Source organism: Nannobrachium achirus, assembly GCF_963921795.1.
Source record: "Nannobrachium achirus genome assembly, chromosome: 16".
NCBI classification, from domain to species: domain Eukaryota; kingdom Metazoa; phylum Chordata; class Actinopteri; order Myctophiformes; family Myctophidae; genus Nannobrachium; species Nannobrachium achirus.
Genome location: NC_137823.1, coordinates 3,959,828 through 3,981,877, shown reverse-complemented (window position 1 = coordinate 3,981,877; position 22,050 = coordinate 3,959,828).

Genomic DNA, 22,050 nt, shown 5'->3' with positions numbered 1-22,050 from the left:
ACTTTTTACAGCAATCGGCCAAATGGTGGCGCTGTAGGAAGCCTTCGAAAGTGCGAACTTTGAACAGGTATAGCTCATGCTGTGTTTGAGGTAAAGCCATGAAACCTGTATGCACGTATGCGTCTCCTCATGCCGAACAACTTTTACGCTCTGACTTTTGACCTTTGACCTTTAGATCTCCCACAATTTGGAATTATATGAAAAACAGTAAAAATCTATCTCCTCCTGGGATTTTTGCGATACGCGCATGAAACTTTTTTCACATGAACTTTCGACCAATACGGTCAAACTAGTCTCGGCGGATTTCTTTCAAAGTGAAATATTTTTTTTTAATAATTCAATCAATATTGCGGTTTTATGCAAATTATTCTTCAGCCTCTAAATCATACATGCAAAGTTACACGTTCATGGCATTTGGCAAAGATGTGGAGGGTTAGTCAAAGTATCACTGAAACCAATTTTATTCCAATCGGCCAAAGGGCGGCGCTATACGAAGCGTTTGAAAATTCAAACTTCAAACGGGCATAAGTCATGACTCGTTTCGTTTGAAGACATGCAACTTGTTACACGCGTGCTTTGACTCAAGCGGAAGACATCTGTGTCGTTGTTAAGTAAGCTCCGCCCTTCGATTTTCCGCCATTTTGAGCAGTTTGTAAAACGCGTAAACCCGCTTTTATTCTGGAATTTTCGCTCCACGTGCACAAAACTTTTTTTACGTGAACTTTGGACCGATATCTAATGATCTGTCAGATCGGATTTCTTTAAAATTGAAACATGCTTTTTAAAATAAATTCAATGAATATTGCAGTTTTATGCAAATTATTCTTCTGCCTCTAAATCATAGATGCAAAGTAACATGTTCATGGCATTTGGCAAAGATGTAGAGTGTTAGTCCAAATATCACTAAAACCAATCTTACCCCAATTGGCCAAAGGGGGGCGCTATATCATTTTGAGCAGTTTGTGAAACGCTTAAACCCGGTAGGATTTTTTTTTGCAATTTGCATGAAACATTCTACACACAATCTAAGGACCTTTATCTAATATGCCTATGAAGTGCACACACACAAAAAAAAATAATGAATATAGCTGCAAGCAGCGATAAAGTGGCCAAAGCCAAAAACACCTAAAATCATGAACACAGCCTGCAATGTGCGTGAAATCTTGCAAGCACATTCCCAATAGGTCAAGGAACAGATACCACCCTTCTTACATTGGCCTGTTATAGTGCCACCAGCGGGTCAACTTTTGCACAACACATTTTTGGAACAAAATGGACCAATCTTTGACGTCAGTAACGTCAAAGAGAGCACTGCCTGCGATCTTGACATTTTGTACATTTATAGCCATTGTTTTCTGGCTTGAAGCGAGCCCACAATTGTTTCGAAGGAACAATATTTTCTAGTGACAATATCTAACCGTCATATCAAGTTCTCCTCAAAACTTCGGTTCCTTTCTACTCCTACATACTTAGACAGAAAATGAAAATAAAAACATCAATGTGTTCAGCTTACAGTGGCGAAGTGTGCTATTATTTTTTACAGCAATCGGCCAAATGGTGGCGCCGTAGGAAGCCTTCGAAAGTGCGAACTTTGAACAGGTATAGCTCATGCTCTGATATACGTACAGCCATGAAACCTGTATACACGTATGCGTCTCCTCATGCCGAACAACTTTTACGCTCTGACTTTTGACCTTTGACCTTTAGATCTCCCACAATTTGGAATTATATGAAAAACAGTAAAAATCTATCTCCTCCTGGGATTTTCGCGTTACGCTCACAAAACTTTTTTCACATGAACTTTGGACCAATACGGTCAAACTAGTCTCGGCGGATTTCTTTTAAAGTGAAATATATTTTTTTAATAATTCAATCCATATTGCGGTTTTATGCAAATTATTCTTCGGCCTCTAAATCAAACATGCAAAGTTACACATTCATGGCATTTGGCAAAGATGTAGAGGGTTAGTCAAAGTATCACTGAAACCAATTTTATTCCAATCGGCCAAAGGGGGGCGCTATACAAAGCGTTTGAAAATTCAAACTTTAAACGGGTATAAGTCATGCCTCGTTTCGTTTGAAGACATGCAACTTGCTTACACGCGTGCTTTGACTCAAGCAGAAGACATCTGTGTCTTTTTTAAGTAAGCTCCGCCCTTAGATTTTCCGCCATATTGAGCAGTTTGTAAAACGCTTAAACCCGCTTTTAATCTGGAATTTTCGCGTCACGTCCACAAAACCTTTTTTTACATGAACTTTGGACCAATATCTAAAGATCTGTCAGATCGGATTTAAAAGAAAAATTGATACATGCTTTTTTAATAATTCAATGAATATTGCAGTTTTATGCAAATTATTCTTCTGCCTCTAAATCATACATGCAAAGTAACATGTTCATGGCATTTGGCAAAGATGTAGAGTGTTAGTCCAAATATCACTAAAACCAATCTTACTCCAATTGGCCAAAGGGGGGCGCTATATCATTTTGAGCAGTTTGTGAAACGCTTAAACCCGTTAGGATTTTTTTTGCAATTTGCATGAATCATCCTACACACAATCTAAGGACCTTTATCTAATAAGCCTATGAAGTGCACACACACAAATAATAATAATAATAATAATAAATATAGCTGCAAGCAGCGATAAAGTGGCCAAAGCCAAAAACACAGCCTGCAATGTGCGTGAAATCTTGCAAGCACATTCCCAATAGGTCAAGGAACAGATACCACCCTTCTTACATTGTCCTGTTATAGTGCCACCAGCAGGTCAACTTTTGCACAACACATTTTTGCAACAAAATGGACCAATCTTTGATGTCAGTAACGTCAAAGAGAGCACTGCCTGCGATCTTGACATTTTGTACATTTATAGCCATTGTTTTCTGGCTTGAAGCGAGCCCACAATTGTTTCGAAGGAACAATATTTTTCTAGTGACAATATCTAACCGTCATATCAAGTTCTCCTCAAAACTTCGGTTCCTTTCTACTCCTACATACTTAGACAGAAAATGAAAATAAAAACATCAATGTGTTCAGCTTACAGTGGCGAAGTGTGCTATTATTTTTTACAGCAATCGGCCAAATGGTGGCGCTGTAGGAAGCCTTCGAAAGTGCGAACTTTGAACAGATGGAGCTCATGCTCTGTTATACGTACAGTCATGAAACCTGTATACACGTATGCATCTCCTCATGCCGAACAACTTTTACGCTCTGACTTTTGACCTCTGACCTTTATATCGCCCAGAATTTTGAATTATATAAAAAACAGTAAAAATCTATCTCCTCCTGGGATTTTTGCGTTACGCGCACAAAACTTTTTTCACATGAACTTTGGACCAATACGGTCAAACTAGTCTCGGCGGATTTCTTTTAAAGTGAAATATATTTTTTTAATAATTCAATCAATATTAGGGTTTTATGCAAATTATTCTTCGGCCTCTAAATCATACATGCAAAGTTACACGTTCATGGCATTTGGCAAAGATGTGGAGGGTTAGTCAAAGTATCACTGAAACCAATTTTATTCCAATCGGCCAAAGGGGGGCGCTATACGAAGCGTTTGAAAATTCAAACTTCAAACGGGCATAAGTCATGACTCGTTTCGTTTGAAGACATGCAACTTGTTACACGCGTGCTTTGACTCAAGCGGAAGACATCTGTGTTGTTGTTAAGTAAGCTCCGCCCTTCAATTTTCCGCCATTTTGAGCAGTTTGTAAAACGCGTAAACCCGCTTTTATTCTGGAATTTTCGCTCCACGTGCACAAAACTTTTTTTACGTGAACTTTGGACCGATATCTAAAGATCTGAAAGATCGGATTTCTTTAAAATTGAAACATGCTTTTTTAAATAAATTCAATAAATATTGCAGTTTTATGCAAATTATTCTTCTGCCTCTAAATCATACATGCAAAGTAACATGTTCATGGCATTTGGCAAAGATGTAGAGTGTTAGTCCAAATATCACTAAAACCAATCTTACCCCAATTGGCCAAAGGGGGGCGCTATATAATTTTGAGCAGTTTGTGAAACTCTTAAACCCGTTAGGATTTTTTTTTGCAATTTGCATGAAACATTCTACACACAATCTAAGGACCTTTATCTAATATGCCTATGAAGTGCACACACACAAAAAAAAATAATAATAATGAATATAGCTGCAAGCAGCGATAAAGTGGCCAAAGCCAAAAACACCTCAAATCATGAACACAGCCTGGGATGTGCGTGAAATCTTGCAAGCGCATTCCCAATAGGTCAAGGAACAGATACCAACCTTCTCACATTGGCCTGTTATAGCGCCACCAGCGGGTCAACTTTTGCACAACACATTTTTGGAACAAAATGGACCAATCTTTGACGTCATTAACGTCAAAGAGAGCACTGCCTGCGATCTTGACATTTTGTGCTTTTATAGCCATTGTTTTCCGGCTTGAAGCGAGCCCACAATTGTTTCGAAGGAACAATATTTTTCTAGTTTATTTATCTATCAGTCATATAGTAGACGGGAACTTCGGTTCCTTTCTACTCCTACATACTTAGTGAGAAAATGAAAATAAAAACATCAATGTGTTCAGCTTACTGTGGCGCAGTGTGCTATTACTTTTTACAGCAATCGGCCAAATGGTGGCGCTGTAGGAAGCCTTCGAAAGTGCAAACTTTGAACAGGTATAGCTCATGCTGTGTTATACATACAGCCATGAAACCTGTATACACTTATGCGTCTCCTCATGCCGAACAACTTTTACCCTCTAACTTTTGACCTCTGACCTTTAGGTCTCCCACAATTTGGAATAATATGAAAAACAGTAAAAATCTATCTCCTCCTGGGTTTCTTTCGTTGCGCGCACGAAACTTTTTTCACATGAACTTTGGACCAATACGGTCAAACTAGTCTCGGCGGATTTCTTTTAAAGTGAAATATAATTTTTTAATAATTCACTCAATATTGCGGTTTTATGCAAATTATTCTTCGGCCTCTAAATCATACATGCAAAGTTACACGTTCATGGCATTTGGCAAAGATGTGGAGGGTTAGTCAAAGTATCACTGAAACCAATTTTATTCCAATCGGCCAAAGGGGGGCGCTATACGAAGCATTTGAAAATTCAAACTTCAAACGGGCATAAGTCATGACTCGTTTCGTTTGAAGACATGCAACTTGTTACACGCGTGCTTTGACTCAAGCGGAAGACATCTGTGTCGTTGTTAAGTAAGCTCCGCCCTTTGATTTTCCGCCATTTTGAGCAGTTTGTAAAACGCGTAAACCCGCTTTTATTCTGGAATTTTCGCTCCACGTGCACAAAACTTTTTTTACATGAACTTTGGACCGATATCTAAAGATCTGTCAGATCGGATTTCTTTAAAATTGAAACATGCTTTTTTAAATAAATTCAATGAATATTGCAGTTTTATGCAAATTATTCTTCTGCCTCTAAATCATAAATAAAAAGTAACATGTTCATGGCATTTGGCAAAGATGTAGAGTGTTAGTCCAAATATCACTAAAACCAATCTTACCCCAATTGGCCAAAGGGGGGCGCTATATCATTTTGAGCAGTTTGTGAAACGCTTAAACCCGTTAGGATTTTTTTTTGCAATTTGCATGAAACATTCTACACACAATCTAAGGACCTTTATCTAATATGCCTATGAAGTGCACACACACAAAAAAATAATAATAATGAATATAGCTGCAAGCAGCGATAAAGTGGCCAAAGCCAAAAACAACTCAAATCATGAACACAGCCTGCAATGTGCGTGAAATCTTGCAAGCACATTCCCAATAGGTCAAGGAACAGATACCACCCTTCTCACATTGCCCTTTTATAGCGCCACCAGCGGGTCAACTTTTGCACAACACATTTTTGGAACAAAATGGACCAATCTTTGACGTCAGTAACGTCAAAGAGAGCACTGCCTGCGATCTTGACATTTTGTGCTTTTATAGCCATTGTTTTCTGGCTTGAAGCGAGCCCACAATTGTTTCGAAGGAACAATATTTTTCTAGTTTCTATACTATACTATACTATATCAAGTTCTCCTCAAAACTTCGGTTCCTTTCTACTCCTACATACTTAGTGAGAAAATGAAAATAAAAACATCAATGTGTTCAGTTTACAGTGGCGAAGTGTGCTATTATTTTTTATAGCAATCGGCCAAATGGTGGCGCTGTAGGAAGCCTTCGAAAGTGCGAACTTTGAACAGGTATAGCTCATGCTGTGTTATACATACAGCCATGAAACCTGTATACACTTATGCGTCTCCTCATGCCGAACAACTTTTACCCTCTAACTTTTGACCTCTGACCTTTAGGTCTCCCACAATTCGGAATGATATGAAAAACAGTAAAAATCTATCTCCTCCTGGGATTTTCGCGTCAAGTGCACAAAACTTTTTTCACATGAACTTTGAACCTATATCTACACAGGCTATGTGGTGAGAAGTTTGTACGTTAAATAATGATTTTTTAATAATTCAATTTATATTTTGCGGTTTTATGCAAATTATTCTTCGGCCTTTAACCCTCTAAGGCCCGAATATAGAAATACTTGAAATAAAAAATTGAAAAAAATCAGATGGTGTTGTAGGAGTCCTATTAAGAGGAAAATGTAATGTTTTTAAAAAAAAATGTTTTTGTAAGGTTTTATAGCCATAAATCAAAAATCATAAATCATGCTCTAATTTACATATGGGGGATATTTTTCACAATAATAACATATGTACATGTTCTAGACATTCTAATGATCACCAAAAAAAATAGTACAGGCATTTTACTTATGTTTTTGTGAGGAATAGCTTCCATGAAAAAGTGAGATGTTGTTCGTCAAAACTCTGGAATGTCAGCGGGTGTGGCGGGTGTGAATGTCAGCCCCTGTGGGGGGTATTTATATGCAAATATTGTGGCCAATGGCATTGTAATACTAAACAATAGAATCCAATGGTGATGTTTAGGTGGTAGGGGGAGCTAAAATAAAATGATTTAAACCTTTTTTTGGATAAAATACAAACGTTGTAATATTACAACCGTGGGCCTTAGAGGGTTAAATCATACATGCAAAGTTACACGTTCATGGCATTTGGCAAACATGTAGAGGTTTAGTCCAAATATCACTGAAACCAATCTTATTCCAATTGGCCGAAGGGGGGCGCTATACGAAGCATTTGAAAATTCAAACTTCAAACGGGCATAAGTCTTGACTCGTTTCGTTTGAAGACATGCAACTTGTTACACACGTGCTTTGACTCAAGCGGAAGACATCTGTGTCGTTGTTAAGTAAGCTCCGCCCTTAGATTTTCCGCCAATTTGAGCAGTTTGTAAAACGCGTAAACCCGCTTTTATTCTGAAATTTTCGCGTCACGTGCACAAAACTTTTTTTACGTGAACTTTGGACCGATATCTAAAGATCTGTCAGATCAGATTTCTTTAAAATTGAAACATGCTTTTTTAAATAATTCAATGAATATTGCATTTTTATGCAAATTATTCTTCTGCCTCTAAATCATAGATACAAAGTAGCATGTTCATGGCATTTGGCAAAGATGTAGAGTGTTATTCCAAATATCACTAAAACCAATCATACCCCAATTGGCCAAAGGGGGGCGCTATATCATTTTGAGCAGTTTGTGAAACGCTTAAAACCGTTTTTATTCTAGGATTTCTTTTTAGCAATTTGCATGAAACATTCTACACGCAATCTAAGGACCTTTATCTAACATGCATATGAAGTGCATACAATAAAATAATAAAATAATAATAATAAATATAGCTGCAAGCAGCGATAAAGTGGCCAAAGCCAAAAACACCTCAAATCATGAACACAGCCTGGGATGTTCGTGAAATCTTGCAAGCACATTCCCAATAGGTCAAGAAACAGATACCACCCTTCTATCATTGGCCTGTTATAGCGCCACCAGCGGGTCAACTTTTGCATGACATTTTTGGAAAAAATTGACCAATCTTTGACGTCAGTAACGTCAAAGAGAGCACTGCCTGCGATCTTGACATTTTGTACTTTTATAGCCATTGTTTTCTGGCTAGAAGCGAGCCCACAATTGTTTCGAAGGAACAATATTTTCTAGTTGTGGGCTCGCCTATAAGGCGAGCACACTTTAGATATTGTCAATATTTATTTATTTATTCCTAGATCAAGTTCTCCTCAAAACTTTGGTTCCTTTCTACTCCTACATACTTAGTGAGAAAATGAAAATAAAAACATCAATGTGTTCAGCTTACTGTGGCGAAGTGTGCTATTACTTTTTACAGCAATCGGCCAAATGGTGGCGCTGTAGGAAGCCTTCGAAAGTGCGATCTTTGAACAGGTATAGCTCATGCTGTGTTATACATACAGCCATGAAACCTGTATACACTTATGCGTCTCCTCATGCCGAACAACTTTTACCCTCTAACTTTTGACCTCTGACCTTTAGGTCTCCCACAATTCGGAATTATATGAAAAACAGTAAAAATCTATCTCCTCCTGGGATTTTCGCGTCAAGTGCACACAACTTTTTTCACATGAACTTTGGACCAATACCTATACAGTCTATGTGGTGAGAAGTTTGTACGTTAAACCATTAATTTTTAATAATTCAATTCATATTGCGGTTTTATGCAAATTATTATTCTGCCTCTAAATCAAACATGCAAAGTGTTACTTTCATGGCATTTGGCAAACATGTAGAGGGTTAGTCCAAATATCACTGAAACCAATCTTATTCCAATTAGCCAAAGGGGGGCGCTATACGAAGCGTTTGAAAATTCAAACTTCAAACGGGCATAAGTCTTGACTCGTTTCGTTTGAAGACATGCAACTTGTTACACGCGTGCTTTGACTCAAGCAGAAGACATCTGTGTTGTTGTTAAGTAAGCTCCGCCCTTAGATTTTCCGCCAATTTGAGCAGTTTGTAAAACGCGTAAACCCGTTTTTATTCTGAAATTTTCGCGTCACGTGCACAAATCTTTTTTTACGTGAACTTTGGACCGATATCTAAAGATCTGTCAGATCGGATTTCTTTAAAATTGAAACATGCTTTTTTAAATAATTGAATGAATATTGCATTTTTATGCAAATTATTCTTCTGCCTCTAAATCATACATGCAAAGTAGCATGTTCATGGCATTTGGCAAAGATGTAGAGCAGGGGTCCTCAATAGGCGGACCGCGGTCCATGTCCGGACCCAGGCGCACCTCCGTCCGGACCGCGGCACATTTCTGAGAAATCTCCGCACAGTTGTATCTGACGATCGGACTGACTGTGTGTGATTTGTGTTTGTGTGTGCGTGGGTGTGCATGTGCTCATTCGCTCAAACACATACACAGGCTCACAAGACACACCCCTACGCCAATTTGCAAGCCCACAAAGCGTAGCGGGTGCAACGTGCTGTGGGCTTGTAGATCAAAGGTTTTCCTTCCCTCCGAAGCAGCGCTCTCCATGCTGCTCCCCCCTCCCCTCCCCTCTCCACACACTCATGCCGCTCGCTGCCTGAAAAAGTTGCTAAAACCTCTTGGAAACCATTGCTCCCACTGGATTAATAACTTAGAGATCTTCTACCTTTGGCTGTTCAATTGGAGAGGACAACAGCAACACATTAATATCCACGATGTAAGGCTCCAACTGCTTGCATTAGACGAGAAATGGTCGCGAAACTCGCGATGCGTGATCATGCGTCTTTAACAATGTGATGTGTCGTCGCATATTATTGCCAGCTATCCTAGGCTGTGTTAGGTTAATAACTATGACTCGTTGACCCTGATTTGACTGGCCATTTGACATAGGCAACAGCACAGTCTGGCTTGTGCAGTACGTGTGTCAACTGAATGTCAAGTAATCCTCTCCCCCTCACGCTAAGTTTCACTTTATTTTCCATTCTGAACGACAAGCCTAATATTGCATTCATGCTCTTTAGTTTCCAATAATTAAACTATAAGCCAGTGTTTTATTGCTACACAATAAATGTAAATAATGTAGCCTACTCTACATGCATAAATAATTATCCATTCATCCATCCATCCATCTTCAACCGCTTATCCAGCATCGGGTAGCAGGGGTAACAGTTCCAACTGAGATTTCCAAAGTTCCAAATAATAATAATAATAATTAAAATAAACAATTCTAATGATTATAAAATAAACATACAGTACATACTGTATAAATGTATCCGCCTTATTTCGCCTTCGCCTTTTTTTTCGGACCCGGACCTGTTTCAAAAAAATATTTCTGGACCTTCAAGATTTGTATTTGAGGACCCCTGATGTAGAGTGTTATTCCAAATATCACTAAAACCAATCATACCCCAATTGGCCAAAGGGGGGTGCTATATCATTTTGAGCAGTTTGTGAAACGCTTAAAACCGTTTTTATTCTAGGATTTCTTTTTAGCAATTTGCATGAAATATTCTACACACAATCAAAGGACCTTTATCTAATATGCCTATGAAGTGCACACACAAAAAAATATAATAATAATTATAAATATAGCTGCAAGCAGCGATAAAGTGGCCAAGGCCAAAAACACCTCAAATCATGAACACAGCCTGGGATGTGCGTGAAATCTTGCAAGCACATTCCCAATAGGTCAAGGAACAGATACCAACCTTCTCACATTGGCCTGTTATAGCGCCACCAGCGGGTCAACTTTTGCACAACACATTTTTGGAACAAAATGGACCAATCTTTGACGTCAGTAACGTCAAAGAGAGCACTGCCTGCGATCTTGACATTTTGTGCTTTTATAGCCATTGTTTTCTGGCTTGAAGCGAGCCCACAATTGTTTCGAAGGAACAATATTTTTCTAGTTTATCTATCAGTCAGTCAACAGTAGACGGGAACTTCGGTTCCTTTCTACTCCTACATACTTAGTGAGAAAATGAAAATAAAAACATCAATGTGTTCAGCCTACAGTGGCGACGTGTGCTATTATTTTATATAGCAATCGGCCAAATGGTGGCGCTGTAGGAAGCCTTCGAAAGTGCGATCTTTGAACAGGTATAGCTCATGCTGTGTTATACATACAGCCATGAAACCTGTATACACTTATGCGTCTCCTCATGCCGAACAACTTTTACCCTCTAACTTTTGACCTCTGACCTTTAGGTCTCTCACAATTCGGAATTATATGAAAAACAGTAAAAATCTATCTCCTCCTGGGATTTTCGCGTCAAGTGCACAAAACCTTTTTCACATGAACTTTGGACCAATACCTATACAGTCTATGTGGTGAGAAGTTTGTACGTTAAACCATTAATTTTTAATAATTCAATTCATATTGCGGTTTTATGCAAAGTATTATTCTGCCTCTAAATCAAACATGCAAAGTGTTACGTTCATGGCATTTGGCAAACATGTAGAGGTTTAGTCCAAATATCACTGAAACCAATCTTATTCCAATTGGCCAAAGGGGGGCGCTATACGAAGCATTTGAAAATTCAAACTTCAAACGGGCATAAGTCTTGACTCGTTTCGTTTGAAGACATGCAACTTGTTACACACGTGCTTTGACTCAAGCGGAAGACATCTGTGTCGTTGTTAAGTAAGCTCCGCCCTTAGATTTTCCGCCAATTTGAGCAGTTTGTAAAACGCGTAAACCCGCTTTTATTCAGAAATTTTCGCGTCACGTGCACAAAACTTTTTTTACGTGAACTTTGGACCGATATCTAAAGATCTGTCAGATCAGATTTCTTTAAAATTGAAACATGCTTTTTTAAATAATTCAATGAATATTGCATTTTTATGCAAATTATTCTTCTGCCTCTAAATCATAGATACAAAGTAGCATGTTCATGGCATTTGGCAAAGATGTAGAGTGTTATTCCAAATATCACTAAAACCAATCATACCCCAATTGGCCAAAGGGGGGCGCTATATCATTTTGAGCAGTTTGTGAAACGCTTAAAACCGTTTTTATTCTAGGATTTCTTTTTAGCAATTTGCATGAAACATTCTACACGCAATCTAAGGACCTTTATCTAACATGCATATGAAGTGCATACAATAAAATAATAAAATAATAATAATAAATATAGCTGCAAGCAGCGATAAAGTGGCCAAAGCCAAAAACACCTCAAATCATGAACACAGCCTGGGATGTTCGTGAAATCTTGCAAGCACATTCCCAATAGGTCAAGAAACAGATACCACCCTTCTATCATTGGCCTGTTATAGCGCCACCAGCGGGTCAACTTTTGCATGACATTTTTGGAAAAAATTGACCAATCTTTGACGTCAGTAACGTCAAAGAGAGCACTGCCTGCGATCTTGACATTTTGTACTTTTATAGCCATTGTTTTCTGGCTAGAAGCGAGCCCACAATTGTTTCGAAGGAACAATATTTTCTAGTTGTGGGCTCGCCTATAAGGCGAGCACACTTTAGATATTGTCAATATTTATTTATTTATTCCTAGATCAAGTTCTCCTCAAAACTTTGGTTCCTTTCTACTCCTACATACTTAGTGAGAAAATGAAAATAAAAACATCAATGTGTTCAGCTTACTGTGGCGAAGTGTGCTATTACTTTTTACAGCAATCGGCCAAATGGTGGCGCTGTAGGAAGCCTTCGAAAGTGCGATCTTTGAACAGGTATAGCTCATGCTGTGTTATACATACAGCCATGAAACCTGTATACACTTATGCGTCTCCTCATGCCGAACAACTTTTACCCTCTAACTTTTGACCTCTGACCTTTAGGTCTCCCACAATTCGGAATTATATGAAAAACAGTAAAAATCTATCTCCTCCTGGGATTTTCGCGTCAAGTGCACACAACTTTTTTCACATGAACTTTGGACCAATACCTATACAGTCTATGTGGTGAGAAGTTTGTACGTTAAACCATTAATTTTTAATAATTCAATTCATATTGCGGTTTTATGCAAATTATTATTCTGCCTCTAAATCAAACATGCAAAGTGTTACTTTCATGGCATTTGGCAAACATGTAGAGGGTTAGTCCAAATATCACTGAAACCAATCTTATTCCAATTAGCCAAAGGGGGGCGCTATACGAAGCGTTTGAAAATTCAAACTTCAAACGGGCATAAGTCTTGACTCGTTTCGTTTGAAGACATGCAACTTGTTACACGCGTGCTTTGACTCAAGCAGAAGACATCTGTGTTGTTGTTAAGTAAGCTCCGCCCTTAGATTTTCCGCCAATTTGAGCAGTTTGTAAAACGCGTAAACCCGTTTTTATTCTGAAATTTTCGCGTCACGTGCACAAATCTTTTTTTACGTGAACTTTGGACCGATATCTAAAGATCTGTCAGATCGGATTTCTTTAAAATTGAAACATGCTTTTTTAAATAATTGAATGAATATTGCATTTTTATGCAAATTATTCTTCTGCCTCTAAATCATACATGCAAAGTAGCATGTTCATGGCATTTGGCAAAGATGTAGAGCAGGGGTCCTCAATAGGCGGACCGCGGTCCATGTCCGGACCCAGGCGCACCTCCGTCCGGACCGCGGCACATTTCTGAGAAATCTCCGCACAGTTGTATCTGACGATCGGACTGACTGTGTGTGATTTGTGTTTGTGTGTGCGTGGGTGTGCATGTGCTCATTCGCTCAAACACATACACAGGCTCACAAGACACACCCCTACGCCAATTTGCAAGCCCACAAAGCGTAGCGGGTGCAACGTGCTGTGGGCTTGTAGATCAAAGGTTTTCCTTCCCTCCGAAGCAGCGCTCTCCATGCTGCTCCCCCCTCCCCTCCCCTCTCCACACACTCATGCCGCTCGCTGCCTGAAAAAGTTGCTAAAACCTCTTGGAAACCATTGCTCCCACTGGATTAATAACTTAGAGATCTTCTACCTTTGGCTGTTCAATTGGAGAGGACAACAGCAACACATTAATATCCACGATGTAAGGCTCCAACTGCTTGCATTAGACGAGAAATGGTCGCGAAACTCGCGATGCGTGATCATGCGTCTTTAACAATGTGATGTGTCGTCGCATATTATTGCCAGCTATCCTAGGCTGTGTTAGGTTAATAACTATGACTCGTTGACCCTGATTTGACTGGCCATTTGACATAGGCAACAGCACAGTCTGGCTTGTGCAGTACGTGTGTCAACTGAATGTCAAGTAATCCTCTCCCCCTCACGCTAAGTTTCACTTTATTTTCCATTCTGAACGACAAGCCTAATATTGCATTCATGCTCTTTAGTTTCCAATAATTAAACTATAAGCCAGTGTTTTATTGCTACACAATAAATGTAAATAATGTAGCCTACTCTACATGCATAAATAATTATCCATTCATCCATCCATCCATCTTCAACCGCTTATCCAGCATCGGGTAGCAGGGGTAACAGTTCCAACTGAGATTTCCAAAGTTCCAAATAATAATAATAATAATTAAAATAAACAATTCTAATGATTATAAAATAAACATACAGTACATACTGTATAAATGTATCCGCCTTATTTCGCCTTCGCCTTTTTTTTCGGACCCGGACCTGTTTCAAAAAAATATTTCTGGACCTTCAAGATTTGTATTTGAGGACCCCTGATGTAGAGTGTTATTCCAAATATCACTAAAACCAATCATACCCCAATTGGCCAAAGGGGGGTGCTATATCATTTTGAGCAGTTTGTGAAACGCTTAAAACCGTTTTTATTCTAGGATTTCTTTTTAGCAATTTGCATGAAATATTCTACACACAATCAAAGGACCTTTATCTAATATGCCTATGAAGTGCACACACAAAAAAATATAATAATAATTATAAATATAGCTGCAAGCAGCGATAAAGTGGCCAAGGCCAAAAACACCTCAAATCATGAACACAGCCTGGGATGTGCGTGAAATCTTGCAAGCACATTCCCAATAGGTCAAGGAACAGATACCAACCTTCTCACATTGGCCTGTTATAGCGCCACCAGCGGGTCAACTTTTGCACAACACATTTTTGGAACAAAATGGACCAATCTTTGACGTCAGTAACGTCAAAGAGAGCACTGCCTGCGATCTTGACATTTTGTGCTTTTATAGCCATTGTTTTCTGGCTTGAAGCGAGCCCACAATTGTTTCGAAGGAACAATATTTTTCTAGTTTATCTATCAGTCAGTCAACAGTAGACGGGAACTTCGGTTCCTTTCTACTCCTACATACTTAGTGAGAAAATGAAAATAAAAACATCAATGTGTTCAGCCTACAGTGGCGACGTGTGCTATTATTTTATATAGCAATCGGCCAAATGGTGGCGCTGTAGGAAGCCTTCGAAAGTGCGATCTTTGAACAGGTATAGCTCATGCTGTGTTATACATACAGCCATGAAACCTGTATACACTTATGCGTCTCCTCATGCCGAACAACTTTTACCCTCTAACTTTTGACCTCTGACCTTTAGGTCTCTCACAATTCGGAATTATATGAAAAACAGTAAAAATCTATCTCCTCCTGGGATTTTCGCGTCAAGTGCACAAAACCTTTTTCACATGAACTTTGGACCAATACCTATACAGTCTATGTGGTGAGAAGTTTGTACGTTAAACCATTAATTTTTAATAATTCAATTCATATTGCGGTTTTATGCAAAGTATTATTCTGCCTCTAAATCAAACATGCAAAGTGTTACGTTCATGGCATTTGGCAAACATGTAGAGGTTTAGTCCAAATATCACTGAAACCAATCTTATTCCAATTGGCCAAAGGGGGGCGCTATACGAAGCATTTGAAAATTCAAACTTCAAACGGGCATAAGTCTTGACTCGTTTCGTTTGAAGACATGCAACTTGTTACACACGTGCTTTGACTCAAGCGGAAGACATCTGTGTCGTTGTTAAGTAAGCTCCGCCCTTAGATTTTCCGCCAATTTGAGCAGTTTGTAAAACGCGTAAACCCGCTTTTATTCAGAAATTTTCGCGTCACGTGCACAAAACTTTTTTTACGTGAACTTTGGACCGATATCTAAAGATCTGTCAGATCAGATTTCTTTAAAATTGAAACATGCTTTTTTAAATAATTCAATGAATATTGCATTTTTATGCAAATTATTCTTCTGCCTCTAAATCATAGATACAAAGTAGCATGTTCATGGCATTTGGCAAAGATGTAGAGTGTTATTCCAAATATCACTAAAACCAATCATACCCCAATTGGCCAAAGGGGGGCGCTATATCATTTTGAGCAGTTTGTGAAACGCTTAAAACCGTTTTTATTCTAGGATTTCTTTTTAGCAATTTGCATGAAACATTCTACACGCAATCTAAGGACCTTTATCTAACATGCATATGAAGTGCATACAATAAAATAATAAAATAATAATAATAAATATAGCTGCAAGCAGCGATAAAGTGGCCAAAGCCAAAAACACCTCAAATCATGAACACAGCCTGGGATGTTCGTGAAATCTTGCAAGCACATTCCCAATAGGTCAAGAAACAGATACCACCCTTCTATCATTGGCCTGTTATAGCGCCACCAGCGGGTCAACTTTTGCATGACATTTTTGGAAAAAATTGACCAATCTTTGACGTCAGTAACGTCAAAGAGAGCACTGCCTGCGATCTTGACATTTTGTACTTTTATAGCCATTGTTTTCTGGCTAGAAGCGAGCCCACAATTGTTTCGAAGGAACAATATTTTCTAGTTGTGGGCTCGCCTATAAGGCGAGCACACTTTAGATATTGTCAATATTTATTTATTTATTCCTAGATCAAGTTCTCCTCAAAACTTTGGTTCCTTTCTACTCCTACATACTTAGTGAGAAAATGAAAATAAAAACATCAATGTGTTCAGCTTACTGTGGCGAAGTGTGCTATTACTTTTTACAGCAATCGGCCAAATGGTGGCGCTGTAGGAAGCCTTCGAAAGTGCGATCTTTGAACAGGTATAGCTCATGCTGTGTTATACATACAGCCATGAAACCTGTATACACTTATGCGTCTCCTCATGCCGAACAACTTTTACCCTCTAACTTTTGACCTCTGACCTTTAGGTCTCCCACAATTCGGAATTATATGAAAAACAGTAAAAATCTATCTCCTCCTGGGATTTTCGCGTCAAGTGCACACAACTTTTTTCACATGAACTTTGGACCAATACCTATACAGTCTATGTGGTGAGAAGTTTGTACGTTAAACCATTAATTTTTAATAATTCAATTCATATTGCGGTTTTATGCAAATTATTATTCTGCCTCTAAATCAAACATGCAAAGTGTTACTTTCATGGCATTTGGCAAACATGTAGAGGGTTAGTCCAAATATCACTGAAACCAATCTTATTCCAATTAGCCAAAGGGGGGCGCTATACGAAGCGTTTGAAAATTCAAACTTCAAACGGGCATAAGTCTTGACTCGTTTCGTTTGAAGACATGCAACTTGTTACACGCGTGCTTTGACTCAAGCAGAAGACATCTGTGTTGTTGTTAAGTAAGCTCCGCCCTTAGATTTTCCGCCAATTTGAGCAGTTTGTAAAACGCGTAAACCCGTTTTTATTCTGAAATTTTCGCGTCACGTGCACAAATCTTTTTTTACGTGAACTTTGGACCGATATCTAAAGATCTGTCAGATCGGATTTCTTTAAAATTGAAACATGCTTTTTTAAATAATTGAATGAATATTGCATTTTTATGCAAATTATTCTTCTGCCTCTAAATCATACATGCAAAGTAGCATGTTCATGGCATTTGGCAAAGATGTAGAGTGTTATTCCAAATATCACTAAAACCAATCATACCCCAATTGGCCAAAGGGGGGCGCTATATCATTTTGAGCAGTTTGTGAAACGCTTAAAACCGTTTTTATTCTAGGATTTCTTTTTAGCAATTTGCATGAAATATTCTACACACAATCAAAGGACCTTTATCTAATATGCCTATGAAGTGCACACACAAAAAAATATAATAATAATTATAAATATAGCTGCAAGCAGCGATAAAGTGGCCAAGGCCAAAAACACCTCAAATCATGAACACAGCCTGGGATGTGCGTGAAATCTTGCAAGCACATTCCCAATAGGTCAAGGAACAGATACCAACCTTCTCACATTGGCCTGTTATAGCGCCACCAGCGGGTCAACTTTTGCACAACACATTTTTGGAACAAAATGGACCAATCTTTGACGTCAGTAACGTCAAAGAGAGCACTGCCTGCGATCTTGACATTTTGTGCTTTTATAGCCATTGTTTTCTGGCTTGAAGCGAGCCCACAATTGTTTCGAAGGAACAATATTTTTCTAGTTTATCTATCAGTCAGTCAACAGTAGACGGGAACTTCGGTTCCTTTCTACTCCTACATACTTAGTGAGAAAATGAAAATAAAAACATCAATGTGTTCAGCCTACAGTGGCGACGTGTGCTATTATTTTATATAGCAATCGGCCAAATGGTGGCGCTGTAGGAAGCCTTCGAAAGTGCGATCTTTGAACAGGTATAGCTCATGCTGTGTTATACATACAGCCATGAAACCTGTATACACTTATGCGTCTCCTCATGCCGAACAACTTTTACCCTCTAACTTTTGACCTCTGACCTTTAGGTCTCTCACAATTCGGAATTATATGAAAAACAGTAAAAATCTATCTCCTCCTGGGATTTTCGCGTCAAGTGCACACAACTTTTTTCACATGAACTTTGAACCTATATCTACACAGGCTATGTGGTGAGAAGTTTGTACGTTAAATAATGATTTTTTAATAATTCAATATATATTGCGGTTTTATGCAAATTATTCTTTGGCCTCTAAATCATACATGCAAAGTTACACGTTCATGGCATTTGGCAAAGATGTGGAGGGTTAGTCAAAGTATCACTGAAACCAATTTTATTCCAATCGGCCAAAGGGGGGCGCTATACGAAGCGTCTGAAAATTCAAACTTCAAACGGGCATAAGTCATGACTTGTTTCGTTTGAAGACATGCAACTTGTTACACGTGTGCTTTGACTCAAGCGGAAGACATCTGTGTCGTTGTTAAGTAAGCTCCGCCCTTGGATTTTCCGCCATTTTGAGCAGTTTGTAAAACGCGTAAACCCGCTTTTATTCTGGAATTTTCGCGTCACATGCACAAAACTTTTTTTACGTGAACTTTGGACCGATATCTAAAGATCTGTCAGATCGGATTTCTTTAACATTGAAACATGCTTTTTTAAATAATTCAAACAATATTGCATTTTTATGCAAATTATTCTTCTGCCTCTAAAACATACATGCAAAGTCACATTTTCATGACAAAATAGTGTAGAGGGTTAGTTCAAATATCACTGAAACCAATCTTACCCCAAATGGCCAAAGGGGGGCGCTATATAATTTTGAGCAGTTTGTAAAACGCTTAAACCCGTTTTTATTCTAGGATTTTTTTTGCAATTTGCATGAAACATTCTACACGCAATCTAAGGACCTTTATCTAACATGCCTATGAAGTGCACACAAAAAAATTATAAAATAATAATAATAAATATAGCTGCAAGCAGCGATAAAGTGTCCAAAGCCAAAAACACCTCAAATCATGAACACAGCCTGGGATGTGCGTGAAATCTTGCAAGCACATTCCCAATAGGTCAAGGAACAGATACCAACCTTCTCACATTGGCCTGTTATAGCGCCACCAGCGGGTCAACTTTTGCACAACACATTTTTGGAACAAAATGGACCAATCTTTGACGTCAGTAACGTCAAAGAGAGCACTGCCTGCGATCTTGACATTTTGTGCTTTTATAGCCATTGTTTTCTGGCTTGAAGCGAGCCCACAATTGTTTCGAAGGAACAATATTTTTCTAGTTTATCTATCAGTCAGTCAACAGTAGACGGGAACTTCGGTTCCTTTCTACTCCTACATACTTAGTGAGAAAATGAAAATAAAAACATCAATGTGTTCAGCCTACAGTGGCGACGTGTGCTATTATTTTATATAGCAATCGGCCAAATGGTGGCGCTGTAGGAAGCCTTCGAAAGTGCGATCTTTGAACAGGTATAGCTCATGCTGTGTTATACATACAGCCATGAAACCTGTATACACTTATGCGTCTCCTCATGCCGAACAACTTTTACCCTCTAACTTTTGACCTCTGACCTTTAGGTCTCTCACAATTCGGAATTATATGAAAAACAGTAAAAATCTATCTCCTCCTGGGATTTTCGCGTCAAGTGCACACAACTTTTTTCACATGAACTTTGAACCTATATCTACACAGGCTATGTGGTGAGAAGTTTGTACGTTAAATAATGATTTTTTAATAATTCAATATATATTGCGGTTTTATGCAAATTATTCTTCGGCCTCTAAATCATACATGCAAAGTTACACGTTCATGGCATTTGGCAAAGATGTGGAGGGTTAGTCAAAGTATCACTGAAACCAATTTTATTCCAATCGGCCAAAGGGGGGCGCTATACGAAGCGTCTGAAAATTCAAACTTCAAACGGGCATAAGTCATGACTTGTTTCGTTTGAAGACATGCAACTTGTTACACGCGTGCTTTGACTCAAGCGGAAGACATCTGTGTCGTTGTTAAGTAAGCTCCGCCCTTGGATTTTCCGCCATTTTGAGCAGTTTGTAAAACGCGTAAACCCGCTTTTATTCTGGAATTTTCGCGTCACGTGCACAAAACTTTTTTTACGTGAACTTTGGACCGATATCTAAAGATCTGTCAGATCGGATTTCTTTAACATTGAAACATGCTTTTTTAAATAATTCAAACAATATTGCATTTTTATGCAAATTATTCTTCTGCCTCTAAAACATACATGCAAAGTCACATTTTCATGACAAAATAGTGTAGAGGGTTAGTTCAAATATCACTGAAACCAATCTTACCCCAAATGGCCAAAGGGGGGCGCTATATAATTTTGAGCAGTTTGTAAAACGCTTAAACCCGTTTTTATTCTAGGATTTTTTTTGCAATTTGCATGAAACATTCTACACGCAATCTAAGGACCTTTATCTAACATGCCTATGAAGTGCACACAAAAAAAATATAAAATAATAATAATAAATATAGCTGCAAGCAGCGATAAAGTGTCCAAAGCCAAAAACACCTCAAATCATGAACACAGCCTGGGATGTGCGTGAAATCTTGCAAGCACATTCCCAATAGGTCAAGGAACAGATACCAACCTTCTCACATTGGCCTGTTATAGCGCCACCAGCGGGTCAACTTTTGCACAACACATTTTTGGAACAAAATGGACCAATCTTTGACGTCAGTAACGTCAAAGAGAGCACTGCCTGCGATCTTGACATTTTGTGCTTTTATAGCCATTGTTTTCTGGCTTGAAGCGAGCCCACAATTGTTTCGAAGGAACAATATTTTTCTAGTTTCTATACTAGGCAGTCAGTGCAAGTATCAAAAAACTTCGGTTCCTTTCTACTCCTACATACTTAGTGAGAAAATGAAAATAAAAACATCAATGTGTTCAGTTTAAAGTGGCGAAGTGTGTTATTATTTTTTATAGCAATCGGCCAAATGGTGGCGCTGTAGGAAGCCTTCGAAAGTGCGAACTTTGAACAGGTATAGCTCATGCTGTGTTATACATACAGCCATGAAACCTGTATACACTTATGCGTCTCCTCATGCCGAACAACTTTTACCCTCTAACTTTTGACCTCTGACCTTTAGGTCTCCCACAATTCGGAATTATATGAAAAACAGTAAAAATCTATCTCCTCCTGGGATTTTCGCGTCAAGTGCACAAAACTTTTTTCACATGAACTTTGAACCTATATCTACACAGGCTATGTGGTGAGAAGTTTGTACGTTAAATAATGATTTTTTAATAATTCAATATATATTGCGGTTTTATGCAAATTATTCTTCGGCCTCTAAATCATACATGCAAAGTTACACGTTCATGGCATTTGGCAAAGATGTGGAGGGTTAGTCAAAGTATCACTGAAACCAATTTTATTCCAATCGGCCAAAGGGGGGCGCTATACGAAGCGTCTGAAAATTCAAACTTCAAACGGGCATAAGTCATGACTCGTTTCGTTTGAAGACATGCAACTTGTTACGCGCGTGCTTTGACTCAAGCGGAAGACATCTGTGTCGTTGTTAAGTAAGCTCCGCCCTTCAATTTTCCGCCATTTTGAGCAGTTTGTAAAACGCGTAAACCCGCT